Source organism: Talpa occidentalis, unplaced genomic scaffold (genome assembly GCF_014898055.3).
Source record: "Talpa occidentalis isolate TD23 unplaced genomic scaffold, MPIMG_talOcc4v2.1 talOcc4.4, whole genome shotgun sequence".
Lineage (NCBI taxonomy): Eukaryota > Metazoa > Chordata > Mammalia > Eulipotyphla > Talpidae > Talpa > Talpa occidentalis.
In genome coordinates this window covers 40147010-40163098 of record NW_023604295.1, presented here as the reverse complement: position 1 = coordinate 40163098, position 16089 = coordinate 40147010, and the positions used below count along the sequence as shown (strand labels likewise).

The following is a 16089-nucleotide window of genomic DNA, read 5'->3' as shown; positions in this document are numbered from 1 at the left end:
CTAGTTCTATTGTAGGTGTACACAAAGGTTATTTTGAGGGGCTTTGGATACAGTTCCACTTCCTTTTTCCAGAAGTTGTGAGAAGAACCCTGATCCAGTGGCTAAAGGAGGGAGCTGTGCGCTTGGGGTCTGGATTCTTCTTCCTTCCTGTGACAGGGCCTCTTCTGTGGGCCCTGCTTGCTCCCATCCCAGGCTGACTACCAAGCATGGTAGCATCCCCATGTCCCAGCTCGTCATTGCTTTGGAGATTAATTTCAGTCCCTGGTAATGCATTTGATCAAAATGTATCTGTAAGCAGTAAGCCTGTATCAGTTGATTTTTATTGAGGTTTGTTCTTTCCAGTGTGCTTGGCAAAATGTCTACTAATATCTGCTCATTAACTTGAGAATTGGTTTTTGTATCTATTCGGAGAACTCTGTGCCTTTCATCTGCATTTTCCATTGTGATCAATGTTCTCTGTCGGATGGAGAAGGGATATGTCGCTCCTGGTACAGAGAGTCACTTTCTGAATTGACTCAAGAACTGTGGCTGCTATCCTCTTGAACCTTCTCCCTGGTAACTGGACTGTTCATGTTTAGAGGTTTTGTCGTGTGGTATAAAACCGAAGAGCACTGAATGTCATCCCCATTTTGAATGCATCTCTGCCGCTAAGTTGCTTGTGATTAATTGAGTTAATGCATATAAAGTGCGCAGATGATACCTGGCACATTCTAGGGGTTAGATAAGCATCTGCTGTTCACTGCTGGGATGTGTGTGGTATCTCTTGGGATGTCCCCACAACCAGCTTCCCTGACTTCCAGGCTTCTGACTCTTTGTACTCATTAACCTTTCCTTACTGTGGAATCAACGTGACCTAGAACTCTTTCTTCAGGCACGTGACATTTCCATGAAGAGATGCTTATGGGACTTGATTCTGATGGACGCTTTTCTAAGAAAACTCCTGGAGAATGGGGAGACAATTCTATATGAACGATTCCTCTCTGCGCCTGCTTGCTGTTTTAGAGTTACTCATTCTTCTTATGAATCACCCGTGCCCCCTTAGATTGCATCCCTCCCTCCTAAGAGTGCACCAGGATGTTTCCCTCAACAGCTCTTCCAAGTCAGGAAATGTAACTTAGCTTTTATAATCCCAAGCCAGACTGAACTGGGCAAACGTGGTGTACGTGGTGTATTTTCAAGTCTGTTAAATAGCTACTGGATTACTGGCCATTATGAATTTGTCCTACTCTGGTAGCCTGATTTACAGAGAAAGAGCTGAGTGTGAAGCTGGTGATTAGTGCGAGAGTGGCTCTTTTTGGCTCCTCTCTCCAGCTGAATGGAAGGTAGCGGGTGGGTGGGGCCCCTGTGAGCTCCCTACCCTTGTACCTGTAGTGCTTTGTGGGGGGGGGAAATCTTGGGGGTTTCTGGTCTGAACTTAGACATGAGACCAAGTAAACAGAGCCTTCCTAGAGAGGGAGAATGATCACTTGTGTCAGTTGCTGACAACGGGTAAGTGCGATAAGGAAGGCTGGTTTTGCAGCATGGAGGACATCCCTGATCTTGAGAAGCAGTTTCATTGGGCAGTGAGCAGTGTGAGCCTGAGTGCAGTGGTTCTGTTTTTCCTAAGATGTGTTGCTGAGAGATGGTCCTCAGACCTCCGTGACACACTTGTTACTCCAGGGGGTATTTGTCCATGTGGGGGTTGCTGGTCCAGTGGGAGTGCTGGCTGGGATGGAGAGAGGGCCATGATCCTGTGTGCTCTGGGAAGATGGGGGTGGGGTGAGTGGTATGAGATTAAGAGCTCTTAACCCTGCTGCCAGCAGCCCCCCCTGAGGAATAGCTACGCCTGTGTTCAGTAATGAGCTGAGCTGTGCTAGCTAATATGGAGGAAGCTGCTGGCCACATGTGGCCATTTACATTTATATTAATTAAAAGTAAATAAAATGAAAAAAAAATTCCTTTTCAAGTACTTCACAGCCAAATGTAATTAGTAGTTATTGTACTGAGAAGCACAGATATGGAACATTTTCTTCATTGTAGAAAGTTCTGTTAGTCTTATTCTGGAGGGTGTGGCAGCCCCCAGGGTGGTTTGGGAAGCCAACATTTAGGGTACTTGCTCATGGCAGTTCCTCCTCAGGCCCTTGTATGGGGCATGTGTTTCAGTCTCCTGTAGAAGGGAAGTTGTAGGTGATCTGGGAAAGCAGGAAACTAAGGCAGAATCCCAGATAAAATGGGGTTAGCCTAGTGTGGAGCAAAGAGGACTATAACTTGGAGGTTATGATGAGGCCCAGACTCACTGATGTATCCTGGATACTTTAATAGCAGCAAGACTGAGTGGAGACCCCTGCAGATGTGTCCAGGGCTGCTCAAATCCTGCTTGCCTGCTCAAATCCTGTTTGCCTGCTGGAGGCACTGAGCCTGCTGGGAAGGGCTTTGTGAATGGACTTGGTGGGGTGGGCAGAATGGGGACTCTTGAAGAGTTGAGGGACTGGAACACAAAAGGCTTGTCACTCAAGTATCCTTCATTTATAACATATCAGGAATGGTCTTGCCCTAGGCATCTGGATGGTTGCAAGAACAAAAGAACAAATAAGAAAAAGATGACTTTTCAAAAAAAGCTGAAAGAAACACAATCCAATGGAAAAAATGTGTCTACTCAATGGGACTCCTAGGAACAATTCTGACTGCATGAGAGCTTCTAGGGGAGAAATCCACAGTAGCCACCCTGGAGGACCCAGTACCACCCTCTCAGAGCTCTACAAGACTTGCCCGTCACAGTGATAATAATACTAATTACATTAAGCATGAAAATAATAATAATGATAACACTCAATTTTTATAGAATGCCTACTAAGACCCAAGCATTTTTCTAAGTGATCTCTATAAATCCATTTAAGGGAACACTTATGAAAACAGTAGCAAAGTTTATCACTGAAGGGTTCCCAATGGGAAAGGCCCAGCTCCAAAGCACTCAGTAGCTTGCAACTAGTGTAACAATAGCAGCTGCTATATTTCATGGTTTAAAAAGAATTTTACATTGTCTTCCCCCCCCCAACAGCTTTATTGAAATATAATTTACATGTCATGAAATTCAAACATTGTAAATGCACAATTCAACAATGTTGGTAAAATGATCTGAGTTGTGCAACTATCACCACAATCCAGTTTTAGAACCTTTCCATCACTCAAAAAAAGATCCCTTGAGCTTGTTTGCACTTAACCCCAGCTCCCACCCTTAACCAGAGGCAGTTGCTGATTTGCCTTTTTCTCTATAAATTTTCCTTTTCTGGAAATTTCATATGAATGGAATCATACAATATATAATCTTTTGCATCTGGGTTCTTAGCATAATCTTTTTGAAGTTCATTCATATTGTAGCATGTATAGGTAATTAATTCTTTTTGATATCGTTTAGCATCCATTGTATGGCGATCACTTTTTTGTACATATGTTCACAAGCTGATGAGCATTTGGCTTCCTCTAGTTTGAGACTATTATAAATTATGCTCTTATGAACATACCATGTATGTTTTTGTGTGAACATGTTTTCATTTTTCTTGGGTAGGTTCTTAGGTGCAGTGAACTCAATGTATCTCCCCACACCCATTCATATGCTGCAATTTTAATCCCCAACTGTGGTGGTATTTGATTAGTTCTAGCAGTTTTTCTGTGTGGATAGCTTGAGATTTTTAACATATAGGATAATTTCTCTGTGAATGAAAAAAGCTTCTGTTCCAATCTTCCTCTCTTTAAGAATTGAATACTTTTAATTAGATGATTATATATATATATTTTTAAAGATTTATTTATTTATATATACAAGCTCTGGGTACAGTCAGAAGCATGGGAGGGTGAGAATTCACTAGAGCCAGAGGAGAGAGCAGAGCAGGCAGACTGACGAAGTACACTGCTGAGGGGAGCAGCGGGCGGCAGGAGAGGTCTGCGCGCCATGTGGGACCCTCGCCTGGCGGCCAGGGATCGAACCTGCGCTGCAGAGGTTGCGGGCAGCTTCTCAACCCAGCACTCAACTGCTGCGCCACTGGGGAGGCCCTAGATGATTGTATTTTTAATTTTTTTTTTTTGCCTTATTGTACCAGTTAGAACCTATAATACAAATGTTGGATAGAAGTGACAAAAGCAGACATCCTTGTCCTGTTTCAGTTTTCTTGGTCAATGCCTAATATTTATCGAGATAATGAATACAATGCTTGGCATGATTAAGCAATAAATGCTGAATTTGGATTCATGGTACAACAGGGCATGGAAACCCAAGAATTAACACATATATACACGAAAACCATGAATACAGCCATGATCTATAACATTTGAGTCTGTATATGAATGAAATCAATTAAATGAAGAACTCATTTTTCAGTGAGAGTCTCAGCAAGGTGTGTGAGGGCTGTCAGAGCTGTCATGGTGTGGCTGGGAGAAGACCAAGCTGCTGTCCAGAGGCTTGGTTTCCTGTAAGACCTCTCTGCTTGGCTGGCTGCTGTCCACATTCTCTGGGAGCCTCACATGATCCTTCCTCTGTGCCTGATCACCCATGTGTCCAAGTTTCCTCCTCTTATATGTGCCCCAGTTTGATTGCATTAGGAACTCCTACCTCATGCCCTCATGTTTACTTAGTTCCTTTTTTAATTAAAATTTTTTTCTTTTATTGAAGAAATGTGCGTATAACTCTTTAGGACAATAACATGAGTTGAAAAATCTAATTCATATGAGCAAAGAGTTTTTTATTTTTTAATAGTATAGGTATTTTATTTCTATTGCTTTGGCTTCTCCAATTTTTGGAGGAAAGCATTAGTCTCTCATTATCTTTGTATGATGAGTGGCTCTAGGTCTTAAAAACCTGATAGATACCCATTATCAGGATGAAAACATTTCCTAGTTTATTGAGAGTTTTAATTTTTTTAATTGAAATGAGTGGTTTATTAGTATGGTACATTATATTAGTTAATATTAGATGTTGTACCAACATTGCATTCCTAGGATAGATCCCCCACTTGACTCTTCTTTTGTATGGTTTTTACATGTTCATAGATAGGGTTTACCAATATTTTGTCAAGAATTATTTTTTGATGTTTGATCTCATAGAAAGAGTTGGGAAGTATTCGTTCTTGAAATATTCTGAAATGTTTTGTGAAGGGTTGGTATTATTTCTTCTTTAAATATTTGATAGGATTCACCTTTGAAATTATTTAGGTCTATGCTTTCCTTTGTGGGAAGATTTTAAATATTAATTCAGTTTCTTTTCTTTTTTTAAGATTTATTTATTTATACAAGCACTGGATACAGTCAGAAGCGCAGGGGGATGAGAGAATTCACCAGAGCAGGGAACAGAACAGGCAGACTGACGAAATACACTGCTGAGGGGAGCAGCGGGCGCAGCAGAGAGGTCTGTCATGCCATGTGGAACCCTCGCCTGGCGGCCTGGGATCGGAACCAGCACTGCAGAGGCTGCGGGCAGCTTTGCAGCCCAGTGCTCAACTGCTGTGCCACCAGCAGAGGCCCCTTAATTCAATTTCTTGTACATCTATTCGGATCATCTTTTTTTTTCTTGGGTCAGTTTTGGTAATCTATGTCTTTCTAAACAGTTCCATTTTATCCAAGTTTTTGTTTACTCTAATTTGTTGGTAGAGGTTGAAACTGCAAGATTGTATATGTTTGTTTGGGGACCTGGCCTTAGCATGAGTGACTCTATTTTGAGCCTGTCATTTCTTTTTTAAACAATTCCCCCTTTTGATTAGACTCTCAAGTCAAATGAAGAGAGGTGATCAGACTTTAAGGCATTAATGCCACTTCCAGCTACTGCTCTGGAGTTCTCAAGTTTTCACTGATGCTCTCTGTAGTCATTTAGATTGGATTCACATTTATTAAGTTGGTCATTCTTATTCCTTCTCTGACCTTCCATCTCAGGGAGATCACTCACTTGGTGAATGATATATTAAAGATACATCATTTAATATATTAAATATTAAAGAATGTATCATTTGTTAAGATTCTTGGATGTGGTGTACATTAATGTTTTTCATCAAGATGGGAAATAATTATTTCTACAAATATTTTTTCTACTCTCTCCACTCCTCTGGGACTCCCATTGCACACATATTGGTATGTTTTATATTATTCCACAGGTCTCTGAGACTGTTTTTCTGTGATTTTTTCCCCCTCTCTATTCTTCAGATTAGATAATTTCTATTTCTCTATATTCCAGTTAATTCTTGCATTTGCAAATTTGAATCTTCTAGTGAATCCTTTTAGTGAGCTTTTTTTTTTTTAACAAAACATTTTATCTCATTGTTGTTCTTTGGAGAAAGTTAACTATTTTATTTTTTTATAAAATATTTATTTATTTATTTATACAAGCGCTGGGTACAGTCAGAAGCGCGGGAGGGTGAGAGAATTCACCAGAGCCAGAGCAGGGAGCAGAGCAGGCAGAAGGACCAAAGTACACTGCTGAGGGAGCAGCGGGCAGCAGGAGAGGTCTGCGTGCTATGTGGGACCCTCCTCCGGTGGCTGGGGAGCAGCCAGGGATCGAACCGGCGCTGCAGAGGCTGCGGTCAGCTTCACAACCCAGCGCTCAACCGCTGAGCCACTGGGGAGGCTCCTTTTGGTGAGCTTTTATTTCAGTTACTGAACTCTTAAGCTTCATAATTTTCATTTGGCTCTTTAAAAAAATTTTTCCCTCCTTTTTGAAATCTAATTTGTTGATTCATTATTATAATACTCTTATATTACTTTAGTTTTTGGACATATTTATAATATCTTTGATGTTTTCATCTGCTAAATCCAACATCTGGGTATATTAAAATATAGTCTTTATTAACAACTTTATTTCCTATATATGGGCCACAGTTTACAAATGATAATTTTTTTCATGAAAATTTAGTATGTTGATAATATATTGCAGTTACTCTGGTTTCTGATATTTCCCCCCTGCTGCTGGTTCTGGTTGTTTCTTTATTGTATTTTTAAAATTTTTATTTGTTTTTTTGCTTAGTAACTTGCCTGGGATAAATCTGTGAAATCTATCTCACCTGTGGAACGTGGCCATTGCTGTCTTTTGCTTAGTACTTTTGTAACTTTTCTTTTTTTTAACTTGGATTTCTAAAGGTTGCCTCTGTGTCTTTGCAGCTTAGTGAACAGATCAAATATGTTCTTGACCTCAGTTTTCTTATGTAAAATGAGAATGATATAAATGGGACTATAATGCAATTGGGAATCAAAGTTCTCAGGATTACCTAATTAAATTACCTAATCAGTGTAAAGTCCTGAGCATAGTGACTGGTACATATTAAGCGCTCAGTGGATGTAAGCATTGCTACAAGTGTATGAGAAAAATGAGACTCAGAGAGATGAAGTGACTCTAGATCACTCATCTGGTCAAAGACCGAGTTGAGTTAGAACCTAGGTCAGTCTGATGCTGTTTTGCCAGGCAACATCTCCTGGTTCTGAGATGTCTCTGTCTAGCTAAATCCCAAAATGTCTGAGTAAGTGCTTGATGTTTACATAAGAAAAATCAAGCATTGGAGTGCAGACTGGAAGAAATCTTGACATTTCAACCCCAGGATTCTCTTCCTGAGATTGTACACAATGGACAGATATGGGAGCAAGCAGTTTTAGCTATAGAACCTTCAGCTGGTTGGTCCTCTACGGTGACTTGGTGCTGGCAATCAGAGCCTCAGATTCTTGAGGATCTAAAGTGGGGTGGCCACGTGTGCCCAGGAGGTGTCTTGGGCATTTAGTGTGGAAAGTGCCTGGCAGAGCTCCCCGCATCAGGCCTTTGCAGGAGTCTAGATTTCTGGAGAACAATCTGGGGTCAGAGTACCTTACGTCACTGTCTGCCCAGCTCAGGAAATGAGAGGAAAGCAGAAGAAAAACTGTAGATCAGATAGAGCTGTGGCTGGAATGCACAGCTCCTGTGGTCCCGCTACCCCAGGCTCCTCCAGCCAGCACACAGGATTATTTAAGCATCACTTCCTGGAGTTCCTTCCCTATGGAGTAAAGGGCAAGCCCTACATTTGTGGTGAGCTGGCTAAGACTACTGCTATTAAAACTATACCTTGGGGAGGGCCGCCCCTGGTGGCGCAACGGTTGAGCACTGGGTTGCGAAGCTGCCCGGCAGCCTCTGCAGTGCAGGTTCGATCCCCGCCCATCGGCGAGTGTCCCACATGGGCGCAGACCTCTCCTGCCGCCCGCTGTTCCCCTCAGCAGTGTACTTAGGTCCTTCTGCCTGTTCTGTGCCCTGCTCTGGTGAATTCTCTCACCCTCCCGTGCTTCTGACTGTACCCAGTGCTTGTATGAATAAATAAATGAACTTTAAAAAAAAAAAAAACTATACCTTGGGGAGATTAACTAATTTAATTCTGTCCCTTAGACGTCTTTCCTGTCTAGAAGTGGTGTCTCCTGGGATGAAACCTTACCTAGACTCAGGTGTTTACTCTTACATCTAAATTTAGTGCCCAGCAAACTCCTCGAGGCATTAATTGAACTCCATTAGATGTCCTTGGCATGCATTTATATCATAGAGCCTGTTTAGTAGGGCTTTGTCAGAAAGAAAGGATTTTTTGTTTTTTCTTTTAAGTGGTGGGAGTTAAAAGGTTGACAATAAACAACGACATGGCTTTGAAGTGTTTAGTAAGAAAGGGAAGTTTTAAATATTTCCTGGCATTCATCCAATTTACAAGTGATTTTTTAATCATGTCCAGGCATGTCCTTAGCTCCAAGTCTCCCCATAATGCTAGGAGCGTGCTCACCAGAACGCAGCCTGCATCATTCACTTCTGGCTGCAAATGAAGAAAGTTTCAATCAACGGGACTATGCCTCAATTTGAATGCAAAGCAATTAAAATCAAAGCAGCTTAGAGGAATAGTTTCCAGGGGCTGAATCTCATTTTCTGCTCTTCTATATGTTCGGCTCTTATGTTAAGCCTCTCCAATAAATGTTAGGACAAGATATTAGGAGGAGATTGCTTCTTTGATTGATGGACTATATTCTTACAGTTCCTCATAGTGCTATATGGATAATTTGAAATTTCCTGAAAAAATTGAATGGGAGTAATGGCAGTTGAGGCAGATATCAAAAGAAGGAATGCAGGAGAGGAAGTTGGAGTCAGAAGCAAAGCTTTAGCCAGTATTGCCAGTAAGAGGACGGACACAAGTAGGTGGAGAAGTTGTCACCGGTACTTCACTGACTCATTTATTCATAAAGATTTATTGAATTCTAACTGTGAACCAAATCCTGCCCTAAGTGCTAGGGACAGAGGTTAGAAAAACAGATGTGGTCTCTCTCTGTCTTCTTGGAATGTACAGTACAGCTAGACATTAATCAGGTCATTGAACAGGTGGTTAATTCATGGCACTTGTGATAAGGACAGTAAAGGGGAGCTACAGCTGCTGTGTTGGTGGGGATTTTGGTCATGTGGGAGTGTTAGGAAAGTCTTCCTTGAGAGAGTGACATAAAGATGAGACTGATGGGTAGGTGGGACTAGCTGGACTAGGTGGCAAAGGAAGAGGGCTACTGATCGCATAGTGAATGTAAGGCTTTGGGGATGGCGGGACCTTGATGTACTGGAGACACTGAGGCTTAGCCAGAGTGGCTGGAGCCCATGGAGCTGCAGACCAGGGCTGGAGGGGTAGGCAGGGCCATCCAGGTCTGGTGAATTGCTCTGAGTATGGGGACCTTATCCTGGGTGCACTGGGATTGAAACCACCGATGGAAGTTTAACTACTCGGGAACATGGTTTACATTTTCATTTAGGGACTTAAATGCTTTTTCAATTTTCTTTTGTGGGGTGTTCCCAAAGAATGACCCGGACTTGTGGATCCCTCTGGAGCACATCAAAACCCAATGAAGAGTTCTGTTTTGAGGTATGGTTGGGAGCCAACACAGGTTGGTTCTGAAGGGAATGTCATAGTTTGAGAAACAGCTTTGTGGTGGCTACACATTCTTGGGACACTGCAGGGGCTCGGGCATGGAATTTTTAAGTGAGAGGGGAAGTCTAACACTCGTGGCAGGTGTCAGAGGGCTCATGGAATGGGAAGGTTCTGGTCTAAATTCAGAAATTGGGTGCTAAGGGGGTAGAAGGCCTTTGTAGGAAAATAAAGAGGCTGCAAATCTGAGTGAAAGCCATTGAGGAAAGGCAGGAAGAGAGAGGGAGGGACTTTGGGCTTGATTTGAAAGGAGAGGGATCTATTGAGTAAACAGAGTTATTTGAGCCCCTGTTTAGAGATAGTTAAGGCTCACTTTTAAGCCTTCAGGGAGGACCTGAAGAGAGAATGAGAAGCTCCCCCTCTCTGCTGTCACCCTCAGCATCCAGAGGGAGAGTTGACCTGCCTCTCAGGTCAACCGGTCAGCCTGGTTCTGGTACTGCACAACCTCAGAGTGGAGGGCTCATACAATTTGTGCCACATCTCTACAGTCAGAAGGCTAATTTGTATAAATCAGCACAAATTGACCTCATTGCTGCAGTCATTCAGTGACTTCAAAGATCAAACTAAAAGACCAAAAACTGGTCAAAAACTCTTCCAGACCACAGCTTTGCTCCTGAAGCAGGACCCAAAGATACTTGTGGAATGTTTTCTGCTCAAGTCTTCTGTCCTCATGGTTTTGGTTCTGGGGAACATCCCCTCAGTATCCTTTTTCCTCCCCCATTACACTGCACATGTGCTCAAAGTGTCGTGTTCCACTAATCAGATTATCATGTTGGGACATTCCCCAACTGAGCTGCTTTTTCCATTCTTTATTCTTCTAAGTTCAAAGACACTGAGCATTCCAAAACCCTGATTGTTCTTCTCTGTTTCGCAGAACAGACCTTCCTCCCAATACTCCAGAACACCCCAACTATTCTGTCCTTCCCCTTCTTTTTATCCTCCCCCACCCCCGCTGGCCCCGGGTATGGGAGTGAGGTTGTCTATGGAGCTGTCACTGCTCTGTAAGAGTGTAGGGTAAGTGAAAAAGTATCAGGCTTTTCTGCCCTCCCGCCATTAGGATTGATGGTGAATCCTTGTGGTCCTGAATGTATGCCCAATGGCGGGCACCTGGAGTAGGGTGTGGGCATAGGTAGATGGGATTCACCTGGGCTGAGACTGGGCTTTTAAGGGCGGCGTCATGGGGATGCCAGCAGAAGCAGAGAGAACAAGAGCGAAGGAGAAGCAGAGACCACCAGAGCACGCCTGAGAGCCCAGAAAGAGTGAAGACTTGCTGGGGGCTGGGAGGCCTGCCAGCCTCCCGGCCCCCTGGCACCCCTGTCTGCTGTGTACCCAGTAAAATCCCAACAAAAGCCTGAAAAGCCACTGAGGGCTCCAGGACTCCTCCTTTACTCCATCTGCTCGGGTCATAGAGATCCTGCCATTTCATTTGGTGTAAGTTGGCAAGATAATCCGAAGCAGACGGGTATGGAGCCCTCCGAAGACCTCTGGAGGGACTGAGGAGTAGCAGACCAAGAGCCTGTGACAACGCTGGAGGCATCATGGCAGCACGGGAGGTGGACAAGGTCCAGGAGCTACCGGACGAGACCTCGCCTAGAGGAGGAGATGGCCTGTGAGGACCAGCCCACGGCCCCTGAGGCAGCAGAATCGTTGGGGAAGAAAGGACCACAATTCGGAGCTTGCCAGTGCTGATTCAGGGACAGGCCAACGGACTTGGGCTGACAATCCCGCCAGAAGGCGGAGGAACCTTGGCAGGTTGATAGGTTTCAGGGACCCTGGGGGTGGATGGTATCGTTTGTAAACCCCAGGACATAAAAATCAAGGCATGGCCAGTGGGCCTCGGTAGAAGAGTCCAAAATTGGCTGAGGGAGGAAGCCCTCGCTAAGTTCTCTGCAGCCAGGCAGAGAAAAGCCAAGTTAGAAAGGCAAAAGCTGTTGCTGAGATTGGGAAGCCCTAAGCGGCTGTTAAACAGCTTGAATATGTGGAAGAAGGCCAGTGAGTCTCTTAAAATCACCTGTGGGTGATGCCCTGCTCATTGTTGAGTGAGGGTGAGGAGCTGAGGAACCCGTCTTTGGGGGACGGGTGGGGAATGTGGCTTGTGGTGGAGCCCAAACCTAAGAGGGGACCCAAGAGAGGCAGCATGTGGAGCTTGTATCCACGAAATCCCAACCCGTGTGCTTGTGCATGGGTTGGCCTGAGTGCAGGGGTCTGCGAGTCGCATTGGTGGCTATGAAAGCCGAGTGTTGGAGCGACCGCAGACAGAAACCCTGAGGGTTGGCGATTACCCCCAACAGTATAGAATCGCCAGTCCCAGAGTGAGTGAGTCCTGGGGGTGGATGCAGTGTGTGGCTTGTGGCCAAGACCACAGCCAGAGAAGGCCTACAACGAGGTTAGACAGAGGGCCGCCAAGTCCTCCTTGCTTCAGACTCCTGATTTGTTCAGACTGTAAAGTAAGCCATATAAAAATACCCAACATTTGGGAAAATGAAACACAAAGGTTTAAGATACTGGGATATACTATAAACTTTTCAATGAAAGTCATTTTACTGGTAAATATAAGAATGATTTGACATGAAGGGGGGGACTTCAGAGTTTTTTTCCTTAACTGAAGTGTGGCCCTTCCTCTGGACTAGTGATTAGGTGTTTTCCCAGTGTCTGTGCTGTTTAGAATACTGGATGTTTCACAGCTGTGTGGGTGTGCGGAGGGGATTGTGTTGATGGCCCAGTGAGACCTGAAGAGGGAGGGACCCTGTTTCTGGTTAAGTAGACCTGGATAAGATAGTTTCACCAGGTTTCTTTATTTTTCAGTGGGGAGAAGAGGTTTCTTCTGAAGCATATGAGGAGTTTCCTAACATTCCAACACTGGGAGGTCATTTCATAAGATGGTCTGAGGTTTGATGATAGCCAGTGATTGGGATTTTAATTATGCTTTCAGTTTAAGCAAAGACAGGGAAAATTGGGGCTGTTGCTTAACTCCTGGTCCTGTGGCATTTGACAGCTTGGCATCCAGGAGGAAGTCAAGTCAACGGAAGCTCTCAGTGTTCCACATGTTGTGCTGATGACGTTCTGCACCCCACATGTAGCGTTTTTGGAAAGGAGCTACTTGAAAAGCTCTGTGTAGTCTGTCATTGCAAAAATGCAGTCCCTGGGCTTGTCCATTACTCCTTAGCACTGAATTAACTTGCTGTGAATAAAGAAGCTGAGTGGGTTCCCCACAGATGGTCTTGGTGCAGGACTCGTCTGTGCCTATTTCTCTGCCTGTTCCTGGTGGATCTCAGGGCAATTATGGAGATTGAATGCATTTTATATGCTGGGAAGTAGTACACAAGCTAGCCATTGGTTCATTCTATCCTTTTCTGGATGATAGACCCAGCCTGTCTTCTAATAGGAGATTTCCTTAGGATGGTGTTCCTCTCTCAAAATGAGTGGCCTCGCATATGACCCAGGGCCATCAAGTATATCATAGAGCTCTTGGGCCCTGGGTTTCTCAGATTTTGTTGCTTTTTCTGGCCATTCAACCCAAACATTAGTTCCCTGCAAGCCTTGGGGTGCTGAAGGGTAGAGTCTGAGTCCCTTCCTAATTATTCCTTCCTGGGCCCCTTAGTAATTTCCCTTTCTTCTTGTTGACAACCATAGCAGAGCCTTGAGCCCACTTTGGAGGGACTTGAGTTCCCTGGATTCCTGGAACTGTTTGATCTTCTTTCAGTGGCTACAGCACATGGAAGCCAGTTTCTCAGAAAGCCCAAGAGCAGGCCAATCCCACCCTGGACCCCAGTGAGTGGACCAGAGTGATGGGTTTCAAGTTCTCAAACTCAAACCACATTCTAGCTTTGCTACTGACGGGTTGTGGAGAATTCATCTTTATCATGCCTGAGCCTCAGTTTCTTGATTTGTTAATGTTGATGATATACACCTTATGGGGTTTTATAGAAAACAAAGGTGGTGAAGTAAATGAAAACAGGATTTATGCTTTAGCAACGTACTCGAATATTTCTATTCTCTCTCTAGATTTTCAAATTCTTTTATCTTTGGTACACATTTTAGTATCTGGGCATATGAGAAGGTTCTTGGGAAATCTTTTTGCTCTTTGGGAGTTGTTTTGGTAGCATATTTCCCCCCCCCCCCACCCCACCATGGTTTTCATCTGACCTTTTATGGAGAGGTAGTTGTTATTGTTGGGAGGGAAAAAAAATAGATTTCACATAAAGGGATGAAAAATGTAAGGTCTTGTGTTGTTGTTTTAATTTCCTTCCTGCCACCAATGGCTTTTTGTATTAAGAGCTTTACCTCTTGATGGTAAAAGCAGACCTTGGCTTATTGCTAGTTTCTGGGAGGGGAGGGAGAGAAGGAGAATGAAAAACAAGCAGGATGTTTTCTCCACTGAGGAGTAGTTGATGGGCTTCTGGCAGTAGGCTCACACCCTGTGCTCCTTTAGTGAGCTGCCTCTGTGGCTCTGAGACTTGCCGACCTGACCACCCGGCTCATCAATTTGCTTGAGATCGATTTGAGATTAGAACTTTTAGAATGGAGATGCTCCATTCCAGCCCCTTGGAGAATGAAAACTACTCTTAGATGCTTCCATAGATAAACAGGTTGCCCGAAGTAGTTGTCGTTGCCAGAGAATAACAGCAGCAACAATAGCTGACGTTAATTGAACAATTATTATTAATAGTTAGTGACTGTTTTGATTGCTTTATAAATTATGCCTAATTATAAGTAATGCCTAATCTAGACAGTACCATACAAGATGAGAAAGTAGGTACCTTAAAGGTGAGAAAATCTAGTGCAGAGGGATTAGGTGACTTGCCTATGAGCACCCTACTGGTTAAGTGGCTGGCACTGTGTTTGGAAATATAATGACTGGTAATCAGGGGACTTAGATGAATTAATTAGCATGCCCTTTACAGTGTCCTGCTCAAGGTAAAAATTCAGCATGTGGCAATTTTTAGTTATATTGGTTGGAATTGGGCTAGGGAAGTGGGATGTCTTGATCTAGAAAGAGTGTGTACTAGTGTGTTTCATTGGAGATCTTGGGTGATCAGAGCTACCAAAAAATATTAAAGCTCATTTGGAACTAATTTTGGAAGTTAGCCTGAGAGCGTAACCGTTGCCTGTGAGTTAACTGGACAATTCATCTGTCTTCCTTTCCTATTTCCCTATCCAGCGCAGGGGGTCAGGGTATAATCTGTGCAGGACACTGGTGAAAGCCTCGCCTTGCCAGATATCTCCTGTGGGCATTTAACCTCTCCAAGCCCAAGCTTCCTCCTTTGAGACATGAGGGTAATGTTAATATACCCAGCTCAAGGGTTGTTGTCATAATCAATTGAGTTAATATAACGGAAGAGCTTATCACGCTACCTAATACATGGTAAGCACTCAAGTAGTGCAAATTATTAACATCACCATTCCACTTAACCTTATTCCTTAGAAAATTTGAAGTGTTTACTAAAATAACACAAAGTTAAGAAAGTACTCGGGATCGGGAGTGATTATATAGACTATGAAAGCTTAGGCTTCTTGGAAAAAGAAAGACTTTCATTGTTGCAAAAGAAACTCCTGAGCCTGACAGTCAGTGCAAAAAGGGAGACTGTCCTATCATGTCACAGCTGTCATTACCAGAGAGAAGGAAGCAAGACGTTCTGAGCATTGACTTCTGAAATATATTAACAGTTTTATTTCTCTTTTATTAGAGAAAATGGGCTCTGATTTCTCAACACGGAGCCCATCGCTGGGCGGCTGTTACCTCTTACAGTCTTTATCTCTCACACCCTGGGCTCCCCACCCGAGTCTTTTGTCTAAACTTAATTCTTTGGACTCAGTTGGGCATATTTTATTTTGGTTTATGGTCAGCTCTTCTTAGCTAAACAGAGATAAAGCTTTCACTTGCTTTTATTTTATGACTCAGGGTCATCTTTGAAAACCTCATATGAACAAAATTCAGTGATAGGCATAGGGTTCACCTTGTTTTTCCTCTAAGGAGTTTCTGCTTTGCTGTTGCTCCTGGAAAGCAGATGTGATCTGTAGGGTGAGGGAGCGGCGGGTGCCTTTCCAGACTGCTCTTGGTGTGTGTGGCGCCGAGGCCCGTGAGCCTGGTCACGTTTGCAGTGGCACTTGCTGCTGGGGCCACCACTGCTGCCGCCGCCTAGTCTCATAGGGACACATACTGCTCTGGTGAGGG

The 16089-nt window shown here is 43.7% G+C and overlaps 1 protein-coding gene across 1 annotated transcript in view; it reads left to right on the top strand.

Annotated features, from left to right (window-relative positions):
- The window catches only part of XXYLT1 (xyloside xylosyltransferase 1), a 148392-nt gene that overhangs the window by 38895 nt on the left and 93408 nt on the right, over window positions 1-16089 (top strand). The window lies entirely within an intron of this gene.